The sequence below is a fragment of the Sturnira hondurensis genome, unplaced genomic scaffold, assembly GCF_014824575.4.
Source record: "Sturnira hondurensis isolate 20B ecotype Veracruz unplaced genomic scaffold, ASM1482457v3 Scaffold0022566, whole genome shotgun sequence".
NCBI classification, from domain to species: domain Eukaryota; kingdom Metazoa; phylum Chordata; class Mammalia; order Chiroptera; family Phyllostomidae; genus Sturnira; species Sturnira hondurensis.
In genome coordinates, this window is record NW_028095197.1 from 11,591,037 (window position 1) to 11,609,382 (window position 18,346).

General features: G+C 40.0%; 1 non-coding gene across 1 annotated transcript; it reads right to left on the reverse strand.

Moving 5' to 3' along the window:
- Nucleotides 1-12,797: 12,797 nt before the first annotated feature.
- LOC118979919 (small nucleolar RNA SNORD56) lies at nt 12,798-12,870 on the reverse strand. Its single transcript, XR_005065013.1, has one exon. It is a non-coding gene; the product is annotated as a small nucleolar RNA SNORD56 (small nucleolar RNA).
- Nucleotides 12,871-18,346: the final 5,476 nt, after the last annotated feature.

Genomic DNA, 18,346 nt, shown 5'->3' on the forward strand with positions numbered 1-18,346 from the left:
TTTTAGTATGAAATATAATTACATGTGTGTTTACATTGCATGATTACATATATAATTACTAGGCACTCGTAAACTACTAATTAAGAAAACTACCTGTCTGTAGCAAATGGTTCATAGATAGTTCCTGTTTATACAGCAGCTACTTTCTTTGTGAAAGAGGAAATCAGATGTTTGGAGCTGAGAGACCTAAGAACATTGTCACACCCCCCCCACCACCACCTCGACAGGGCAGCTCTCCATCAGTCCTCCTACCTCCTTTAGAATCGTCTCCATGGCCCAGGATAGAAAATGGCACCTCAGCATTCAGGGCTTTGAAAAATAACCAGGAAGTTTAGAAAAGTAAAGGCACAAGTACCAGACTTATGAAATCACCTATTCAGACCAATTCTATTGGTACGTAAAGTAAAGTAACCGAATTACATAAAAATACATAAAATGGAATATTGGAATATAAAATATGGTAACAATATACACGTTATAGCTCTCTTTTCATACCAGCTATACCTGGAGAGGCAGTGTGTAATGAGTAAAGGCCAGCTACCAGGTAAAATTCTCTGCACCACACTTCGAAAGTTGTTTGACCTGGGGGAAATTATTTCATATTTCTGTGCTTCAGTTTCCTCATCTATAAAATTTGGGTGATATTAGGACTTATTTTATTGAGTCATTGTGAGGATGAAATGCATGTATTTATATAAATCATGTTAATTGGAGTTCACTGTTACATGTACTTTGAAAATATTTGGAAACTTTTTAAAATTTTGCCCTGACTGATGTACCTCAGTTGGTTGGGTGCCATCCCGCAAAGCGAAACATCATTGGTTTGATTCCCAGGAGGGGCACATGCCTGGGCTGCGAGTTCTGTCCCTGGGTGTTTCTCGTATCGACATTTCTCCCCCTTTCTTTCTCCCTCCCCTCCGCTCTCTGGAAATAAATAAATAAATAAATAAATAAATACAGTCTTTAAAAATAATTTGAAAATTTTGACATAATTTCAGACTTCTTGTCTACAGGACCATGAGGTAATAAATGGGTATTGTTTTAAGCCACTACATTTGTGGCTTCAATGTACTGATATTGGTTTACTGAACTTATTAAACTTAAATTTGTTAAAGCAGTGATATAAGAATATTATAGATGTTTTGTTCTTCTTTTATTTAAGCATATTCTATTACAGTTTTCCCAATTTTTTTCACTTTATCCATCCTCCATCCTGCACCCCCCCAACCCTCCAGCATTCCCCATCCCTTCGTTCATGTCCCTGGGTTGTACGTATAAATTCTTTGAATTCTCTGTTTCCTATATCATTCTTTACCTCTCCCCATCTATTTAATGCCTACCAATTATGCTTCTTCTTCCCTATACCTTTTCCCCCCATTACTCCCTTTCCCCTTCCCACTGAAAACCTTTCGTGTGATCTCCATTTCTCTGATTCTGTTCCTGTTCTAGTTGTTTGCATAGTTTTGTTTTTGTTGTTTTTCTTTCTTTTATTTTTTTAGGTTCATTTGTTGATAGCTGTGCATTTGTTGTCATTTTACTATTCATATTTTTGATCTACCTTTTCTTAGATAGGTCCCTTTAACATTTCATATAATAATCAGCCCTGGCTGGTATACCTTAGTGGATTTAGCACGGGCCTGTGTACCAAAGGGTCACCAGTTTGATTCCCAGTCAGGGCACCTGCCTGGGTTGCAGGCCAGGTCCCTGGTTTGGCGCACATAAGAGGCAACCACACATTGATGTTTCTCTCCCACTCTTTCTCCTCCCCTTCCCCTCTCTAAAAATAAATGAATAATTAATTTAAAAATAATAATAATAATAATAATGGCTTGGTGATGATGAACTCCTTTAACTTGACCTTATGTGGGAAGCACTTTATCTGCCCTTCCATTCTAAATGATAGTTTTGCTGGATTGAGTATTCTTGGATGTAGGTCCTTGCCTTTCATGACTTCGAATACTTCTTTCCAGACCCTTCTTGCCTACAGGGTTTCTTTTGAGAAATAAGCTGACAGTGTTATGGGATCTCCTTTGTAGGTAACTGTCTCTTTTTCTCTTGCTGCTTTTAAGATTCTCTCCTTATCTTTAATCTTGGGTAACTTAATGATGATGTGCCTTGGTGTGTTCCTCTTTGGATCCAACTTCTTTGGGGCTCTCTGGCTTCCTAGACTTCCTGGAAATCTATTTCCTTCACCAGATTGGGTAAGTTTTCCTTTATTATTTGTTTGAATAAGTTTTCAATTTTTTGCTGTTGTCCTTTTCTTTCTGGCACTCCTATAATTCGGGTATTGGAACATTTAAAGTTGTTCCTAAGCCTCTCCTCATTTTTTTGAATTCTTGTTTCTTCATTCTGTTCTGGTTGGATGTTTATTTCTTCCTTTTGTTCCAAATCATTGCTTTGAGTCCAGGTTTCCTTCCTGTCACTGTTGGTTCCCTGAATATTTTGCTTTATTTCACTTTTGGTGTCTTTCATTTGTTCTTTCATTTTTTGACCAAGCTCAATCAGTTCTGTGAGCATTTTGATTACAGGGCTTTAAATTCTCTATCAGATAGGTTGGCTATCTCCTCATCATTTAGCTCTCTTCCTGAGGTTTTGCTCTATTCTTTCATTTTCTTTGTCTCGGTGCACCTATTAAGTTGTACGGGGTCAGGGCCTTAGGTGGTCACCGGGGCGGGGCAACCCTCTTTGCTGCCTGCTGCACTGCCTGTCGGGGAGGGGCCAGAGAGAGAACACTGCAGCTCACCTGCACTTTCCACTGGACTCTCATGTGAGACTGGGAGTTTCTCCCACCATGGCAACTTCCGTAGTCCACAGTCAGATCTGAATCTCAGTTTCTCTTTAGGTCAGCTCCGCCTGTGTGGTCCACCACCTCACTGTGCTTTCTCTCCATCTGCCACCTTACTGGTCTCATTGTTCTGTTTGACTGTTTCTTTAGTTCTGTGGTTGTTGGAGTTTCACGAAGTTTGATTTTCTGGCACTTCTGGTTGTTTATTGATTTTAGATTGGTTGTTATCCTCCTTTTGGTTGTGTGAGGAAGCAAAGGATTTCTACCTACGCTTCCGTCTTGGCTGACACTCTGTTGTTTTGTTCTTCTTTAAACGGGATGCAAACATGCCAAAGCCCTTTGCATAAAGGATAATATTGTAGCCCTCAAACATCTAGCACCACCAATACCAACACTAGATGTTAAATATACTTTTCAAAAAATGAAAAACTGTTTTACTGAAGAATCTTTTGGTGGCTAGGAACAGAAAGCCTCTCAAGCTACTCAAATTAAAGGGAGTTTGTTGTACGAAGAGAGGAGCAAATCTCGGGGACCACAAGCATAGATAAAGAACCTGGGCACCCTACAAAAGAAGGGGAGTCTGATAACACTCCTGGAAAAGTTCCCTCACACCTTCAAGCAAGAGCAGAATGAGAATAAACATAAATGTTGGGAATTGCCCTGCCTGGTTTCAGAAGCTGTAACCCCACCACCCCCATAACTAAGGCTGAGTGAGTGACCTTCAGACCATGAGCCACTGAGGAGACAAATCTTAGTTCCCTGTCAGGGAGCGCCCCTGCCTCTTTTACTTCACCCTGCCTGGCCCCCAATGCATGACTGATTAGCCAGTGATGGGTAAGATCCCTCAAGGGAGGGGTGACCTAAGACAGGCATGATCACCAGAAGCCCCCAGGGAAGGACTTGGGGGGCTATAGCAAAAATGGGTGATGGACCCTTGCCCTTCCGCTTTGACAGAGCCTGAGTCCTCATTGTGCCTGGAAAAAGTCTCCTAATCTCTTGGCTGCTTTACTTCCTCTGCCTAATTTAAACCTGAAACAATGACAGAGGGCAGCGCAGCCCTGTGCTGGAAAGGGTGGGTTCCCAGGGACGATCGGACCTAAGAAAGAATACATAAAATCCTGTGAAACCTGCTTTGCTAAGAATGCTCTTAGTTTTGTGATAAGGGTCTGAGCAGGAAATGAGTTTGTTTCCCAAAGTTTTGTAGCCCTTTAGCTAACAGACCCTGGCTCAGAATAAGCCCTCGTAGTTCTTTGTATGTCACCTATTGTTTGATCCTTATTGCCTGACAATGATCGATGAGCTTTACCTGTATTTTTGTGCAAAATGAACCCAATAAAAGCCCATTGAGGAAAAGGCTCTTGGCCTTTTTTCTTCGGGAGATCGGCCACCTTTCCTCCCCAAGCAGATTATGTCTTGGTAGACTTATTCTCATCTGTGGCGGCTGGGGGGGCTCAAACACACATATAAACATGAATAATGTCAACAAATTAGTTAAAATTAAATGCTTCATTTCTCTCCACACTGCACATTCATGGCTCATTTGACAAAGTCCTCTAAATTTGGTTATGTCTAAACTATGTAATTTAGGATTTAAAAAAATATCTAGAACAATGACACTCATGGGAAACAGCAGAGAAGGGGTGCAGAGTGGTTCTCTGGATGAAAGTGGGATTTGCAGGTGTTCCTGATGGACTGGATGTAGTGGTGAGAGAGAAGGAAGAGCTGTATATGATTCCCAGGATTTTGACTCCTCTATAAGCTCCAGGAGGACAAATACAGAATTTTATTTTTCTTATTCTATCTACAATGTTTAGCACCCAGTAAATACTCAATAACAACATTCATTGTTCAGTGATGGAAAACCCCTGCATATGTTTCTTTAGCAGGGGTATGGCATGATCAGATTCGAGATTCAGAGAGCTCGCATTGACAGCAGTGTGGAGGATGAACAAGGCTGAGGGTGGCAGACTGAGAACTGTCTGTTGAAGCTCAGTCTCCTTCTCTTCCTGGGCATACAGCTAGACTGCATTTCCCAGCATCACTAAAGATAAGGATGGCCATGGCCATGTAAGTATGCTCTATGCAAAGCAATGTGAGGTGGAAGGAGGTGCCCCACTCTCACGCCAGCACCTTCAGACCAGGCTGAACCTTTTTCTATTTTGCTCTTTCCACTAGCTGAAATTGGGACATGGAGCCCTGCCTCAATTGTGTAAATAAGGAAAATGGCCTAGCGGGTGGCAGAGACAAACAATGGAAAGAGTCTGGATTCCTAAATTACTGTATGATTGAGAGTTACCTGCTGACTTGGAAACCTACTCTGGAATGAGGTGAGAAGTAAGCTTATGGTTCTTCAAGCCACTGTATTGTGGAGATCTGTTGTTTTCTATCAAAGTAGCCATTCATACTATTACAGAATAGCAAGTGGAGAGGGACACTAGAAACAGGGCTATCTCAATAACCCTGGTAAGAGGAGATGAATGCCTGCAATGCGTTGAGGGCAGGTAAGTGAAAAAGATATGGAGGTAATTATAAAATACATCCAACATGATTGCTTCATCTTTAAACTTCTTAAAATGCTGACACCCACTACCGGGCTTCCAGCAAGGGTGCTTCTATTCCCACCAGTTAAGTAAAACTTTTTTTTCAAAAATTATTAGAGATCTAACCATGCACATTTAACTTTGGGGAAGAAAAGAGGAATAAGAATGCAAATCTAGAGACTTGGAAAACACAGTACTCAAACAAGTAAGAGGCATTAGTGGCAAGGAATAGACCCAATTGTTGGAACACTATAATAAAGGACAAAAGAACACAAATCCTATGTAATGATTTAAAATGAAGAAAGATGTGGAAGGCTCTTAACATTTTTTGAGTGGGCACTTGTTAATATTTTTAAGGATTATTCCCTGCTCCTCCCTCACCCCAAACAGCAAAGAACTATGGGCTATTTCTAATGCCCTAAATTTCAAAACAACCTAAGTGCTCAACAATAAGGGTTTGGTTGCACAGATTACAGTAGATTCAAACAAGGAAATGATCTGTAGACACTCCAAATTATAATGTTTATGATAATTATTAAAATAAACATTTTAAAGTGATATTAAGTATTTTTAAAGGTTAAAACACAAACAGTATAGTATGTTCCCTTTCATTTTTATGGGTATGTAGAAAATAGTCTGGATGAAATCTCACCAAAATGTTAAAGGTAGTTATCTATGCTTGTATGCTTGACGGTGTGTTGGGGACCACCCTGCCTGGTTTCAGAACACTTAAACATACTTATAATGGTAACTTTTATGTTACGTGTATTTTACAAAATAAAAAAATTGCAATGAAAAACAAACACATGGGGCCTGTAACCCCCCATGGCTAAGGCTAAGTGAGCGACCTTCAGACCATAAGCCACTAAGGAGACAAAGTTTATCTCCCTGGCAGGAGCGCCACTTCTGCCCCTTTTACTTCATCCATAACTGGCCCCCAGTGCTTGGTCAGTTAGTCAATGATGGGTAAGAGTCCTTAAGGGAGGATCGACCTAAGACAGGCATGATCACTGGGGGCCCCCAGGGAAGAACTTAGGGGGCTACAGCAAAAGGAGGTGATGGACCCTCACCCCTCAGCCTTGACATAGCCTGAGTCCTCATTCTGTCTGCAAGAAGTCTCCTGTCTGCCTTACTCCCCCTGCCTGACTTAAGCCTGACACAATGACAAAAGGCAGTGCAGCCCTGTGCTGGAAAAAGTGGGTTCCCCAGGGCAATCAGGCCTAATTAAGAATACATAAAATCTTGTGAAACCTGCTTTGCTAAGAATGCTCTTAGTTTTGTGATAAGGGTCTGAGCAGGAAATGAGTTTGTTTCCCAAAGTTTTATAGCCCTTTAGCTAACAGACCCTGGCTCAGAATAAGCCCTCCTAGTTCTTTGTATGCTATCTATGGTTTGATCCTTACTGCCTGACAATAATTAATGAACTTTACCTGTATTCCTGTGCTAATTGAACCCAATAAAAGCCTGTCCAGGCAAAGGCCGAGGTACTATCTTCTTGAGAGAGTGGCCAGGCCGCTCTGAGTTGCTCCCTCCTTGAGGGAGTAGCCATGCTGTCCCTTTTCCTCCACAGGACTTGGTAGTCTGTGTGAATTTGTCTCGTATTTCATCCATAACGCCGCAGACACTGTGGGCTGGTGTCCACATCCAAGGTGATTTTCTTTTTCTCATTTTTATTTAGATAAAAATGTTCTGCCCTTCTAAATTAACATGTATTAATTGAGTAATGAAAATTGAAAATCAGAAGTGCTCAATACCACTAATCATTAGAGAAATGCAAACCAAACCCACAGTGAGGATCATTTCACACTGATGGGATGGTGCTGTTTAAAAAAACAAATGAACGTAGAAATTAACAAGTGCTGGTAAGGAGATAGAGAAATTAGAGTGGGATGTAAAATAGTTCAGCCCCTGTAGGGAACAGAATGATGGTTCCTCAAAAAGTTAAAAATAGAATTAACAGATGATTCAGCTATTCTACTTCTGGATAAATAACCAAGAGAATTGAAAGGAGGGTCTTGAAGAGATATTTGTACACCTGTGTTCATGGCAGCATCGTTCACAGTAGTCACAGGTGGAAGCAACCCAAGTGTCCTTTAATGGATGAGTGATTAAACCCAATGAGATATACACATAGAATAGAATATTATTTAGCTTTAAAATGGAAGGAAATTCTGACACATGCTACAACATGGGTGAACCTTAAGGACATTAGGTTACTTAAAATAAGACAGTCACAAAATGGCAAATATTGTATGACTCCATGTATAAGAGGCAGCTAGAGTAATCAAATTTGTAAAAGCGGGAAGTAGAATGGTGGTTGGCAAGGGAGGGGAGAGAGGAACGAAGTTGTTCAATGGCTATAGAGTTTCAGTTTTGCAAGATGAAATTGTTCTCGAGGTCAGTTGCATAACAATGTGGATGTACTTAACACTACCGAACTGAACACTTAAACATACTTAAACTGGTAAATTTTATGTTATGTGTAGTTTACGAAATTTAAAAAAATTTGCAATGAAAAGCAAACACAAATAAAGTTCTCCCAAGGAGAGTGAGTATATGAGAAAATGGCTCACAATCGTTACTTCAGAAACCCTCCGTGACCCAGCCAGCTCCTCTGTGGGCACTCTGTTGTGCGCCTTATCTAGTTATTTTGTATTGAATTACTTTGATCTTTTGGACAAACAACTTTGATCTTTTTTTTCATGCTTTTTCATGAAATTATATTATAAAAGGCTTCTGAATGGGCATCCTTTTCTACTTTTTTCTCTATAAATAGTAAATGTTTACTATCTTGGAGCAAAGGAAATTTGGGAAACTCAAAGCTTTTCTTGTGAATTACTAGTAAGAATGATTAAAGAGAAAAAACTAATGATACACCAACTTGAAGTTCTGGGTTTTTACGTTCTCTAGTCTAAGGCATTCTTCTAAGTTCTGTTCAGTTGTTATTCAGGAACACAGTAAACAACACAAAAGATACAACTCAAAAGTAAAATCTTTACTATACAAGGTGGGGCAAAAGTAGGTTTACAGTGGTTTGTGTGGAAAATAATACAATAATTAACAAAGAATAGTGCAAGAATGAGCTCTGTGTTTGTAAACCCACTTTTGCCCTACCCTGTATTTTTTCTTCCTTCCCTACACAATCAACTGGTGTGAATGATAGAATTACATTACAGTGGAGCTGGAGAAAAGGTTGAAATCTTTTCTGTTTTGCCTTTCATTTGCCTGAGGCTTGGTTGGAACAGTTGCCTGAACCTGTTACTGGGGTTCATTTCCCCTCCTTTCCCAGTAGTCAATTGTGTGCCCTTCAGCCTGGGTTTCCAGGGTAGCTGAAAGACTGGGCACTGATCAGATGTGTGCTCAATGCTTGCTGGAAATGTTACTTCTTTAGGTCAACCTAAAAGTCTCTATTTAATGAGAAAAACTAATATAGTACAGAGGAAAGAAGAAAGGAATGAAATTAACTTTCGTACTTTGTAACGAACTCCACGTGAGGGTCTGCTTTAATATTGAGTTATTTGTTGTGTGACTCTTAACCTTAAGATTATAATGCTTATTTCTTTGTTTGGTAGAGGGACTTTTATATATGCATTGTATGTGTATTAAAGGAAATTAAACTTAAATTTACTCATCAATCTTGTAAAATATTTACCTAGCTTTTAGGACTTTATAGATCTTGTTATAATTAACTCAATTAATATAAAAGACTATTTAGGCTCTCTTCAGTTAAGGAATAAAACACTTATAGTCTCTTTTAAATCAATTATGGTACATATAAAAATGAATGGGGATTATAGGAGTTATATTTTTAAAACACATTATAAAACTAGTTTTTCTGTTACTGGTTCCTGAACCCACAACCCTCCCCAACATGAAAAACTTACCTATTAACTCATTTAAAAATTATCTAATTATTTTATCATAGAATATTTGTAGCAAGCATGTTAATGAAGTAAGAATATTGCCTTTCAATGATATTTATGTGTCAATTAGGTATTATCTAGGGTATGCTCATGCAAATGAAGTCTATTTTTTGTCACGATTAAATATTCACCATAATGAGGTTTAAAATGTGGCTTGAAAAAACCCCACTGCTAAATGTAGGCTATTCCTGCACTAATTTTCTAGTCCCTCCCTCCTCAGACTGATAGCTCCATTAGCACTGTCGAAGATAGCAACATCCCAAGTTCTTTCGGGTTACTCTTGGGAAAAACAGTTTCATTTTTCATGTAGAAACCCCATTAACCCAAGTATATTATAGCGTTTTCACATTGTCACCATTATTTTAAGTCACTTGCACTCTGTACCAACATGTTTAGGAAAAGTACAGAGTAACCATCTTAAATCATATGCTTGTGAACCCTGAGCAAAAGTGTATCTGTCAAAATGGGCTTCTGGTGGTTACCTGGGCCCCAATTCAAAAGCAGAGTGCAGCTGCCATTTTTGACAGAGGCCTCTCACACGGCCCGTGTTTGGGGGAAGCCACCAGCTGAGCTTTCAGCCTCCTGTGCTCCTGCCTGTTTGCTCTCTCTGAGTCAGCAGCCACTTCAGGGAAGCCCTGATTTTGCCTCTCCCCCAGTGGACTGAGATGTCCCCCCACACTCAGAACTGCACCAGTTGCATCCTCATTTGCATCTATACTGACCAATCAGCACTGCACGATTTGGAACCCTCATTTGCCTGAAACAGATCAAATTTGGAACCTGGGTGGGAACTTCATAAAAGATGGCCTCCTGTTTGCCTCAGCGGAGCACAGTTTGAGTTGCTACTTGAATCTGTGTCTCCTGGGCTACAGCTCCTTTTGTCCAAATAAGTGCTTTTTATTCTTTACTACAGTCTCAAGCTAATTTTGGTTTATAGGCCTTTGATTTTCACAAAGAATTCGTATGTGGTATATTTCCCAATACCTAAAATTAAGGCATTTAGGAAATATTTCATGATGAATAGATGGTGTTCAAATGGTAGTCAAAAATAGTGAATCATATCAATCAACATTCAAAATAACTTCCAAAGGTAAAAAAAAAAAGAACCTTCATTAAAAAGTTCTTTCTTCTAATCAATATTTTTAAGAGCTTCAACCTCTAATTATAAAATCTCTTTCAGTCTGACTTGCTCCCTCACTGCCTTCCCTAAGGTCATTAGCATTTATAGTGGCTGAAGGAATCAAGTTCCCTAACCAATCATAGGTGATTGACCAACCAGTTCCCTTAACCTGACCAATCATAGATAATTAAGTCAATCATCAGTCTTATTAAACAGTTTATTCCTATAAAAGTTTAAGTTGTATGGCATTGTCTTGGAATGATAATTCTAGAGTATAAAGATCTTTTCTTAAATTAGCATGAATAACTAGTTATCTAATTTTTTAAAGACACATTTTAAGTAAAGAATATTCACTCACCGATTTTCACGAAGCATTTGCAAAGTGGAGCATCAGATGTGCTCCATGAGACAAATGGAAGACCATCTTTTACAGAAGAAGTTCCCACCCAAGCATGACTTGACACCTTTGAAATCATTAAATAAAATAATAAAAGCTTATAGTCATCAAGTACTTAATAGGTACCAGGCACTGCTGTAAGAACTTTACATGAGTCAATTTATTTAATTCTCGTTAAAAGTCTATAAGAAAGCTGCTATTATTGTAGTTTCACAGACTCAGGAACCAAGGTCAAGTAACTTGTTCAAGATCACATAGTTTGTAAGTAAAGGAGCCAGAATTCTATCGCAGCCCATTTGTCTTTGTTAGGCACCAGAAATATGATTGAAAATGTTAGTAACATTGAGAGAAGGGAATTTCTTTTAACAGCAGAACTACATCAAAATTACCCCTCGCCGTCTCTTTTTGTACACCTCTATTTCTCGCCTAAAGCAAACGGCACACATCAATCAGCACTTTCACACGCAGTCCAGGTTGGGGCTCAGAATCCCTCCCCACTCAGCATTCCTGATAGTTGGCGTGCAAGAGGACACCCATGCACTATGCCTGCTGATGCACTGAAACATGCAGTTTCATACAGCTCTGCAATGTTTCCGTCTTTTTCCTTTCTTTTTACAGTGTAGTTTAGAGAAAACTTTCCAGGCCGAAGCAAGTTGAAAAGTAACTGCTTCCGTTACTAACAACTCCATTTCATTGTGTATTTGTTTGGGGTCAAATTCTCTGGAAGCAGGGTCTGAAATAGGAGTGGATGGAGTTCAATGAGGAGGCGCTTCCAGGAGAAAGGGAATGAGGAAAGCAGGGGAAGGAAAGATTTCTTGATCAAGAAGGGGCCAGCTGAGAAGATGGGAGCCATAGTGGTATCTCAGCTCCATCTCATGAAAGTGTGGAGATCAGGCTTCTTTCATGTCAGGGAAAGGGGAAATGGGGAGGACAAGAGGCGATCGACCACGGCACACATGTGGGCCCCAGCAGGGGTCTGAGGAAGATCGAGCTGGTTGATGTCAGTCTGGTCAGGCAGTTTCTGCAGATCTTTGGTAAACGAAACATACTTCCCTTATCTCCTGAGTTGGAATTCCTCGAATGATTAGCATGGCCGTACGCAAGGCTAAGGGGAAGCTGTTAGCCTGAAGGCCATGGGAACACAGCGGGCTTGAACCAGACGAAGTCAGATACCAAACATTTCATTCAATTACGAAGACAGAGAAAGCAGATATTGGCGAGGAGAGGCAAATCGTTCCCTGGGGAAAGTGGCTAGAATGAGAATCAGATTCCAGTTTTAGTTTCTTTTCTAAAACTATCACACACCACGAAATTCTTAACCACTCTTTTCTCAGTGTTTCTTGTGAAGCGTGAAGAATATGTAACAAGTAGGTTTACGCCAAATGGGCGGTCAAACATGTTCTAGGTGAAATCCTTGCTCCATGGCCTTTTTCCTCACAAGAGCCTGTGTTAGTTAGGGCCCCTGCCTTCCTCAGCCCGTGAGGTTGCTTCGTTTAAGTATAGCCGGCCACTTTCCACAAGGGTTCTCTGCCTCTCTAAAGCCCTCTAGCAACACCCATGTTTCACATGACTCACTCACGCAGTGCTCATGGCATTCGCTTCATTTCCCATGGCAGCCTCCATGTCAGCTGCCTGAGTTCAGCCTCCTCCGAGATCCATTAGTCAGTCCCTCGCTCTTTCGCCTCAGACCCAGCGTCCTCATCATTCCCCTTTCCAGTTCTTTTCCAGAACACAAGATTGAAGGAAGACGTGAGTCTACAGGAGTATGGTGAAGCACACATTCTTCAGGATATTTCTTTTTTTAAAATTAATCTGTTTTTTAAGATTATTTATTTATTTATCTTTAGAGGGGAAGGGAAGGAGAGAGGGAGAGAAATATCAATGTGTGGTTGCCTCTTGTGCATCCGCCACTGGGAACTGGCCTGCAACCCAGGCATGTGCCCTGACTGGGAATCGAACCGCGATCCTTTAGTTTGCAGGCCCGTGCTCAATCCACTGAGCTACACCAGCCAGGGCCAGGATATTTCTTTTTTAACTCAGATGCAAAGTATCAACACCTACAAGTTGAACTGCTGTTGACAAATACAGGATACTTTTCTATGCTTTAAGAAATGAATTCTTTTCTTTCATTCTATTTTTATCTGCTAATTTTCTTTTTAATGTACTACCAATATTAGTTGTTATTAGTGGTCAAAGTAATTTAAAAAGTAATTTCATAAATTAGAAACAAGTTGGCCCTGGCTGGTGTAGCTCAGTGGACTGAGCATGGGCCTGCGAACCAGAGGATTGCGGTTCGATTCCCAGTCAGGGCACATGCCTGGATTCCAGGCCAGTTCCTGGCAGGGGACACATGATACATTGTGTGCTCTCGGCAGAGGCAACCATACATTGATATTTCTCTCCCACTCTCCTTCCCTTCCCCTCTAAAGATAAATAAATAAAAATATTTAAAAAAATTAGAAACAAGTTTAGGAGGAAAAACATCTGAAACTGGAGACAGTAAAATTCATGTAGCATAAAAGAGTTTAGCTATTTGCAGACAAACCCCTTTTTGCTGCCAAGGAAACTGAGGCTTAGAGTGTAAGGTGAGAGTCAAACTCATGTTCATGGTCCCAGCAAGTACACTAGATTGTTTCACAAAGAGAGGTGTAATCATACACACACACACACACACACACACACACACACACACACAAATAACAAGACTCTAGCTAATGTAGAAGAAAGTTGAAACCAAATTGTATATGAGAAGGTCCATGGGAGCACAAAGAGAAGAAAACATGACCTTAAGGCCTGTTTCTGTCATGTGCAGTCACAATTCAATGAATTGTCTCTTTTCTTTTTTAAGGACAACTCTTTCTTGCTTGCTTTTTTGCTTTCTTTGCTTTCTTTCTTTCTTTGCTCTCCGTCTTTCCTTTATCCCTTCTTTCCTTCCTTTTTCCTTCCCCTTCCTCTGCCTTCTTCTTTTTCTCTCTTTTAACAGCTTTATTTGATTCACATACAATACAATTCACTCATTTAAAGTGTATAATCCAATAGTTTTAGGATATTCAAAGTTTTGCAACCATTACCACAATCCATCTTAGAATATTTTCATCCCCCCCCAAAGAAATCCCACACCAATTTGCTATCGCCCTCAATTTCCCTGTCCCCTCGTCCCCTGGCACCCACTAATCTGTCTGTCTTTGTAGACTTATCTGTACTGAACATTGTATGTAAATGGGATAATATAATGTGGCCTTTTGTAACTGACTTGTTTCACTTAAAAATTTTTTTAAGATTCATCCATGTTGTAGCATGTATCAAAACGTAATTCCTTTTTATGGCTGAATAATATGGATATTATCCACTTTATCCATGCATTAGTTGATGGACATTGCGTTGTTTACACTTTTTGACTATTAGAAAAAGTGTTGCTCTGAGTACTTGTGTACTCATCAGGTGCTCTCGGGGACATCTGGAGAGTGGAATGCTAGTCAGATGGTAGCTCCATGTTTGACTTTTGAGGAAGTGCCAAACCATTTTCCTAGGAAACTGCATTATTCCCATTGAGAGTGTTTGAAAGTTCCACTTTCTCCACTTCCTTACACATACTTGTCATTGTCCGTCTTTTTTTTTTTTTTAACAGCCATCCTAATGGGTGTGAAGTGGTATCTCATTGTAGTTTTGAGTTGTATTTCCCTGATGACTAATAATGTTGAGCACCCTTTCATATGCTTACTGGGTATTTGTATATCTTCTTTGAAAAAATCTCTATTCAGAAATTTGCCCTTTTAAAAATTGAGTTATTTGTCATTTCATACCATAGTTCTGTTTTGAGATCTGCATAAAATTCTGGAGGTCTACCTATGAATTATTACCACCCGTTATTTAAAATTCTCTTATTTTTGCTTTTAATTTTATCACATGACTAATATATATCCACTGCAGTTAAACTAGAAGAACTCAGATAAGTAAAAAGGACATTAAAATTAATTATAACCCTGCCACCAAGAGAAAACTTGTTATCATTATAGATATATCATTCTGGTCTTTTTTGTTATGTAAATAAACAAATATTTGTAAGAACTATAGCAGCTTCTACATATTGCTTTGTGGTCTGCATTATTTCTCAATAATATATAGCGACATGGACACTGGCCGAAGTGCCCACGGCGTCATGGGTGAGATACGAGACAAATTCACACGGACTACCGAGTCCTGTGGAGGAAAAGGGACAGCAAGGCTGCTCCCTCGAGGGGGGAGTGCCTCAGAGCGGCCTGGCCACCCTCTCAAGGGGAGAGCACCTGGGCCCTTGCTCAGACAGGCTTTTATTAGGTTCAGTTAGCACAGGAATACAGGTAAAGTTCATTAATTATTATCAGGCAGTAAGGATCAAACCATAAATAGCATGCAAAGAACTAAGAGGGCTTATTCTGAGCCAGGGTCTGTTAGCTAAAGGGCTACAAAATTTTGGGAAACAAACTCATTTCCTGCTTGGGCCTTTATCATTTAACTAAGAGCATTCTTAGCGAAGTGGGTTTCCCAGGATTTTACGTATCCTTTCTCAGGCCTGATCACCCGGGGAGCCCGCCCTTTCCAGCACAGAACTGCACCGCCCTCTGTCGTCGTTTCAGGCTTAAGTCAGGCAGAGGAAGCAGATAGCCAAGGAATCAGGAGAAACGAGGACTCAGCCTTTGTCAAGGCTGAGGGGCAAGGGTCCATCACCCCCTTTCTCCATAGCCCCCCAAGTCCTTCCTCAGGGTCTCCATGTGATCATGCCTGTCTTACGTGGTTCCCCACTTGGGGAATCTTACCCGTCATTGGCTAACTGATCAAGCATTGGGGGCCAGTTATGGATGAAGTAAAAGGAGCAGAAGCAGAGCTCCTGCCACTTTGTCTCCTTAGGGGCTTATGGTCCGAAGGTCGCTCACTCAGCCTTAGCCATGGGGGGTTTACAGCTCCTGAAACCAGTAGGGCAGTTCCAACAATATAGTAACCCTTACATGTCATAAAATACAACACAACAACATTATTTTTTAAGGCCACATTATATTCTTTTGTCTAGATGAACAATAATACATTTAGTTAATCATTATTGGTTAACATCTAGTGATCTCGGCATAGAAAAGTAGTTATAAATATGATTGTAGCTAAAATTTTGCCCAATCCTTAATCATCTTCTTGAATACATTTCTAGAAGTGAAAAAATTAGTGGGTCCAAGAATGTGCATATTTTGAGGTCCACCTAGTAACACTGGGCATATTTGCACTTTCATCCGCAGTAACGAGAGTGCCTCCTTCTAGGTGCCCTTGCTAACACTGGCCATTATCTTTTAAAAATCCTTTCTCAGCTCGTGAGATAAAAAAATATATATTATCATTGGTTTAATTTCAATTTATTTGATTATCTTTATGGTATGTTTCTTTCTATGTATTTGTTGGCTATATCAGAGATGGCTGGTTGCTACCTAGTATCCATTCTTTCTTCCTCATCAACAGAGATCCCAATTTTATTAGGGACAGTAATACGTCCAGCCAAAAGAGTACACTTCCTTGGTACTCTTCCTTTCTAGTCACCTTTGTACAGAAGGGTCGCTGTCTGTCACAGTGCTGGACAGTGAGATGAAAGGGTGTGCTGGGACTTCCAGGAAGGCCTTTTAAAAGGGAATCAGACACAGCTGGTATGTTTTCCCCTTACTTCGTCTAAAACAGGCATGGTGGCTAATGGTTTTACCACAAAACTCGAAGACTAACGTGGGAACAAACACGGAACATTTGTCAGCTTGGGCTGACATGACAAAATACTGAAGACTAGTGGGCTTAAACAATAGAAATGAATTTTCACACAGTTCTAGTGGCTGGAAGTCCAAGATCAGGGTAGCAGCATGGTCCCTTCCTGGGGAGTGCTTCCTTCCCAGCTTGGAGATGGCCACCTTCTCACAGTGTCCTCTTCACATGGAGACAGAAAGAGAAATCTCTTTTTTCATTTTCTCAGAAGACAAAATAGTCCTATCAGATTGGGACCCCACCTTTTTGACCTCATTTGCTTTAACATATCAATTTGGAGGAGAGACAGTTCCTTTAATAACACAGGGAAGCTTTTGCTTGGGGAGCTAAAAAGACCTTGGCCTTGAAACCCCTGAGGTGGCTCACTAGCCCAAATGAAAATCTTTTCTAGAAGATCTTATTTAAGCGACCATTACTTGAGTTTTCTGTTACATGAAACAATAACACAAAACTCAACTCCTAATTGATAGTCTGCCATTCATAATTTTTTAATGAATTGCTTATTCAGTCCAGGCTGCTCTCTCTGCCACCAGCTTGCAGCCTCTCCACAGCAATGTCAAATTAAGTTCATGTTAAGCACTACTTTTGTAGAAGCCAGTATTTTCAAAATTTTTAAAATCTTTTCTTAAAATATATGCCGTATTTATTTTATTTTTTAAAGTATATTTTATTGGTTATGCTATTATAGTGGTCCAGTTTTTTCCTCCCCTTTATTCCCTTCACCCTGCACTACCCCTCTGACCAGCATTCCCACCCACCTTAGTTCATGTCCATGCGTCGTACATATAAGTTCTTTGGCTTCTCCATTTCCTATACTATTCTTAACCTCCCCCTGTCTACTTTGTACCTACCATTTATGCTTCTTATTCCCTGTACCTTTTCTCCCATTCTCCCTCCACTCCTCTCTGCTGATAACTCTCTGTGTGATCTCCATTTCTCTGATTCTGTTTCTGTTCTAGTTGTTTGCTTAGTTTGTTTTTGTTGTTGTTGTTTTGGTTCAGTTGTTGATAGTTGTGAGTTTGTTGTCATTTTACTATTCATAGTTTTAATCTTCTTCTTTTTCTTAGATAAGGCCCTTTAACATTTCATATAATATAAGGGCTTGGTGATGATGAACTCCTTTAATTTGACTTTATCTGGGAAGCACTTTATCTGTCCTTCCATTCTAAATGATAGCTTTGTTGGATAGAGTCATCTTGGATGTAGGCCCTTGCCTTTCATGACTTTGAATACTTCTTTCCAGACCCTTCTTGCCTGAAAGGTTTCTTTTGACAAATTGACTGATAGTCTTATGGGAACTCCTTTTTAGATAACTCTTTCCTTTTCTCTTGCTGCTATTAAGATTCTCTCCTTATCTTTCATCTTGGGTAATGTAATGATGATGTGCCTTGGTGTGTTCCTCCTTGGGTCCAACTGCTTTGGGACTCTCTGAGCTTCCTGGACTTCTATTTCCTTCACCAGATTAGGGAAGTTCTCCATTATGTTTTCAAATAAGTTTTCAATTTCTTGCTCTTCCTCTTCTCCTTCTGGCACCCCTATAATTCGGATGTTGAAACATTTAAAGTTGTCCCAGAGGTCCCTGAACCTCTCCTCATTTTTTTGAATTGTTTCTTCTTTCTGTTCTGCTTGAATGTTTATTTCTTCCTTCTGCTCCAAACAGATTTGAGTCCCAGTTTCCTTCCCCTAAGTGTTGGTTCCCTGTATATATATTTTTATTTCACTTTGCATAGCCTTCGCTTTTTGTGACCACACTCGACCATTTCTTGAGCATCCTGATTACCAGTGTTTCGAACTGTGCATCTGATTGGTTGG